This window comes from Hippocampus zosterae, unplaced genomic scaffold, assembly GCF_025434085.1.
Source record: "Hippocampus zosterae strain Florida unplaced genomic scaffold, ASM2543408v3 HiC_scaffold_50, whole genome shotgun sequence".
In the NCBI taxonomy this organism is placed as follows: Eukaryota; Metazoa; Chordata; class Actinopteri; order Syngnathiformes; family Syngnathidae; genus Hippocampus; species Hippocampus zosterae.
Window position 1 is genome coordinate 162,989 of NW_026262959.1, and position 5,821 is coordinate 168,809.

Consider the following 5,821-nt stretch of genomic DNA (forward strand, 5'->3'; position numbering starts at 1 on the left):
CTGGTAAGATCATTTTGATGCTTACTAGTGAACATGTAAGCCACAAAACGCTCACTAGTTCACTAGTAAGGTCATTTTGACGCTTACTAGTGAACATGTAAGCCACAAAACACTCACTAGTTAACTAGTAAGGTCATTTTGACACTTACTAGTGAACATGTAATCCACAAAACACCCACTAGTTCACTAGTAAGATCATTTTGAGGCTTACTAGTGAACATGTAAGGCCATAAATGTGCCCACTAGTTCACTAGTAAGATGATTTTGAGGCTTACTAGTGAACATGTAAGGCCATAAATGTGCCCACTAGTTCACTAGTAAGATCATTTTGAGGCTTACTAGTGAACATGTAAGCCACAAAACGCTCACTAGTTCACTAGTAAGATCATTTTGAAGCCTACCAGTGAACATGTAAGCCACAAAACACTCACTAGTTAACTAGTAAGGTCATTTTGACACTTACTAGTGAACATGTAAGCCACAAAACGCCAACTAGTTCACTAGTAAGATCATTTTGAGGCTTACTAGTTGACATGTAAGCCACAAAACGCCCCTTAGCTCACTCGTAAGATAATTTTGAGGCTTACTAGTGAACATGTAAGCCACAAAACGCCCACGAGTTCACTAGTAAGATCATTTTGAGGATTACTAGTTAATATGTAAGCCACAAAACGCTCACTAGTTCACTAGTAAGATCATTTTGACGCCTACTAGTGAACATGTAAGCCACAAAACACTCACTAGTTAACTAGTAAGGTCATTTTGACACTTACTAGTGAACATGTAAGCCACAAAACGCCCACTAGTTCACTAGTAAGATCATTTTGAGGCTTACTAGTTGACATGTAAGCCACAAAACGCCCACGAGTTCACTAGTAAGATCATTTTGAGGCTTACTAGTTAATATGTAAGCCACAAAATGCCCACTAGTTCACTAGTAAGATCATTGTGAGGCTTAGTAGTTGACATGTAAACCGCAAAACGCCCACTAGTTCATTAGTAAGATCATTTTGAGGCTTACTTGTTGACATGTAAGCCGCAAAACGCCCACTAGTTCACTCGTAAGATCATTTTGAGGCTTACTAGTTGACATGCAAGCCGCACAACGCCCACTAGTTCACTAGTAAGATCATTTTGACCCTTACTCGTGAACATGTAAGCCACAAAACGCCCACTAGTTCACTAGTAAGATCATTTTGAGGCTTACTAGTGAACATTTAAGGCCATAAATGTGCCCACTAGTTCACTAGTAAGATCATTTTGAGGCTTACTAGTTTACATGTAAGCCACAAAATGCCCACTAGTTCACTAGTAAGATCATTTTGAGGCTTACTAATTTACATGTAAGCCGCAAAATGCCCACTAGTTCACTGGTAAGATCATTTTGAGGCTTACTAGTGAACATGTAAGGCCATAAATGTGCCCACTAGTTCACTAGTAAGATCATTTTGAGGCTTACTAGTTAACATGTAAGCCACAAAACGCCCACTAGTTCACTAGTAAGATCATTTTGAGGCTTACTTGCTGACATGCAAGCCGCAAAACGCCCACTAGTTCACTAGTAAGATCATTTTGACCCTTACTCGTGAACATGTAAGCCACAAAACGCCCACTAGTTCACTTGTAAGATCATTTTGAGGCTTACTAGTGAACATTTAAGGCCATAAATGTGCCCACTAGTTCACTAGTAAGGTCATTTTGACGCTTACTAGTTAACATGTAAGCCACAAAACGCCCACTAGTTCACTAGTAAGATCATTTTGAGGCTTACTTGTTGACATGTAAGCCGCAAAACACCCACTAGTTCACTCGTAAGATCATTTTGAGGCTTACTAGTTGACATGCAAGCCTTAAAACGCACACTAGTTCACTAGTAAGATCATTTTGACGCTTACTAGTGAACATGTAAGGCCATAAATGTGCCCACTAGTTCACTAGTAAGATCATTTTGAGGCTTACTCGTTGACATGTAAGCCACAAAACGCCCACTAGTTCACTAGTAAGATCATTTTGAGGCTTACTAGTTGACATGTAAGCCACAAAACGCCCCTTAGCTCACTCGTAAGATCATTTTGAGGCTTACTAGTTGACATGTAAGCCACAAAACGCCCCTTAGCTCACTCGTAAGTTCATTTTGAGGCTTACTAGTGAACATGTAAGGCCATAAATGTGCCGACTAGTTCACTAGTAAGATCATTTTGAGGCTTACTAGTTGACATGTAAGCCACAAAATGCCCACTAGTTCACTAGTAAGATCATTTTGACGCTTACTAGTGAACATGTAAGGCCATAAATGTGCCCACTAGTTCACTAGTAAGATCATTTTGAGGCTTACTAGTGAACATGTAAGGCCATAAATGTGCCCACTAGTTCACTAGTAAGATCATTTTGAGGCTTACTAGTGAACATGTAAGCCACAAAACGCTCACTAGTTCACTAGTAAGATCATTTTGACGCCTACTAGTGAACATGTAAGCCACAAAACACTCACTAGTTAACTAGTAAGGTCATTTTGACACTTACTAGTGAACATGTAAGCCACAAAACGCCCACTAGTTCACTAGTAAGATCATTTTGAGGCTTACTAGTTGACATGTAAGCCACAAAACGCCCCTTAGCTCACTCGTAAGATAATTTTGAGGCTTACTAGTGAACATGTAAGCCACAAAACGCCCACGAGTTCACTAGTAAGATCATTTTGAGGCTTACTAGTTAATATGTAAGCCACAAAACGCTCACTAGTTCACTAGTAAGATCATTTTGAGGCTTACTAGTTGACATGTAAGCCACAAAACGCCCCTTAGCTCACTCGTAAGATCATTTTGAGGCTTACTAGTGAACATGTAAGGCCATAAATGTGCCGACTAGTTCACTAGTAAGATCATTTTGAGGCTAACTAGTTGACATGTAAGCCACAAAACGCCCACTAGTTAACTAGTAAGGTCATTTTGACACTTACTAGTGAACATGTAAGCCACAAAACGCCCACTAGTTCACTAGTAAGATCATTTTGAGGCTTACTAGTTGACATGTAAGCCACAAAACGCCCCTTAGCTCACTCGTAAGATCATTTTGAGGCTTACTAGTGAACATGTAAGGCCATAAATGTGCCGACTAGTTCACTAGTAAGATCATTTTGAGGCTAACTAGTTGACATGTAAGCCACAAAACGCCCACTAGTTCACTAGTAAGATCATTTTGAGGCTTACTAGTGAACATGTAAGCCACAAAACGCCCACTAGTTCACTAGTAAGATCATTTTGACGCTTACTAGTGAACATGTAAGCCACAAAACGCTCACTAGTTCACATGTAAGGTCATTGTGACGCTTACTAGTGAACATGTCAGCCACAAAAGAACCCACTAGTTCACTAGTAAGATCATTTTGAGGCTTACTAGTTGTCATGTAAGCCACAAAACGCCCCTTAGCTCACTAGTAAGGTCATTTTGACGCTTACTCGCGAACATGTAAGCCACAAATTGTCACTAGTTCACTAGTAAGGTCATTTTGACGCTTACTAGTTAACATGTAAGCCACAAAACGCCCACTAGTAAGATCATTTTGAGGCTTACTAGTGAACATGTAAGCCACAAAACGGCCACTAGTTCACTAGTAAAATCATTTTGACGCTTACCCGTGAACATGTAAGCCACAGAACGCCCACTAGTTCACTAGTAAGATCATTTTGAGGCTTACTAGTGAACATGTAAGGCCATAAATGTGCCCATTAGTTCACTGGTAAGATCATTTTGACGCCTACTAGTGAACATGTAAGCCACAAAACACTCACTAGTTCACTAGTAAGGTCATTTTGACACTTACTAGTGAACATGTAAGCCACAAAACGCTCACTAGTTCACTAGTAAGATAATTTTGAGGCTTACTAGTGAACATGTAAGGCCATAAATGTGCCCACTAGTTCACTAGTAAGGTCATTTTGAGGCTTAGTAGTTGACATGTAAGCCACAAAATGCCCACTAGTTCACTAGTAAGATCATTGTGAGGCTTACTAGTTGACATGTAAACCGCAAAACGCCCACTAGTTCATTAGTAAGATCATTTTGAGGCTTACTTGTTGACATGTAAGCCGCAAAACGCCCACTAATTCACTCGTAAGATCATTTTGAGGCTTACTAGTTGACATGCAAGCCGCAAAACGCCCACTAGTTCACTAGTAAGATCATTTTGACCCTTACTCGTGAACATGTAAGCCACAAAACGCCCACTAGTTCACTAGTAAGATCATTTTGAGGCTTACTAGTGAACATTTAAGGCCATAAATGTGCCCACTAGTTCACTAGTAAGATCATTTTGAGGCTTACTAGTTGACATGTAAGCCACAAAATGCCCACTAGTTCACTAGTAAGATCATTTTGAGGCTTACTAGTTTACATGTAAGCCGCAAAACGCCCACTAGTTCACTGGTAAGATCATTTTGAGGCTTACTAGTGAACATGTAAGGCCATAAATGTGCCCACTAGTTCACTAGTAAGATCATTTTGAGGCTTACTAGTTGACATGCAAGCCGCAAAACGCCCACTAGTTCACTAGTAAGATCATTTTGACCCTTACTCGTGAACATGTAAGCCACAAAACGCCCACTAGTTCACTAGTAAGATCATTTTGAGGCTTACTAGTGAACATTTAAGGCCATAAATGTGCCCACTAGTTCACTAGTAAGGTCATTTTGACGCTTACTAGTTAACATGTAAGCCACAAAACGCCCACTAGTTCACTAGTAAGATCATTTTGAGGCTTACTTGTTGACATGTAAGGCGCAAAACACCCACTAGTTCACTCGTAAGATCATTTTGAGGCTTACTAGTTGACATGCAAGCCGCAAAACGCCCACTAGTTCACTAGTAAGATCATTTTGACGCTTACTAGTGAACATGTAAGGCCATAAATGTGCCCACTAGTTCACTAGTAAGATAATTTTGAGGCTTACTCGTTGACATGTAAGCCACAAAACGCTCACTAATTCACTAGTAAGGTCATTTTGACGCTTACTAGTGAACATGTAAGCCACAAAACGCCCACTAGTTTATTAGTAAGATCATTTTGAGGCTTACTTGTTGACATGTAAGCCGCAAAACGGCCACTAGTTCACTAGTAAGATCATTTTGAGGCTTACTGGTGAACATGTAAGGCCATAAATGTGCCCACTAGTTCACTAGTAAGATCATTTTGAGGCTTACTAGTTGACATGTAAGCCGCAAAACGGCCACTAGTTCACTAGTAAGATCATTTTGAGGCTTACTAGTGAACATGTAAGGCCATAAATGTGCCCACTAGTTCACTAGTAAGATCATTTTGAGGCTTACTAGTGAACATGTAAGGCCATAAATGTGCCCTCTAGTTCACTAGTAAGATCATTTTGAGGCTTACTAGTGAACATGTAAGCCACAAAAAGCTCACTAGTTCACTAGTAAGATCATTTTGACGCCTACTAGTGAACATGTAAGCCACAAAACACTCACTAGTTAACTAGTAAGGTCATTTTGACACTTACTAGTGAACATGTAAGCCACAAAACGCCCACTAGTTCACTAGTAAGATCATTTTGAGGCTTACTAGTTGACATGTAAGCCACAAAACGCCCCTTAGCTCACTCGTAAGATCATTTTGAGGCTTACTAGTGAACATCTAAGCCACAAAACGCCCACGAGTTCACTAGTAAGATCATTTTGAGGCTTACTAGTTGACATGCAAGCCGCAAAACGCACACTAGTTCACTAGTAAGATCATTTTGACGCTTACTAGTGAACATGTAAGGCCATAAATGTGCCCACTAGTTCACTAGTAAGATCATTTTGAGGC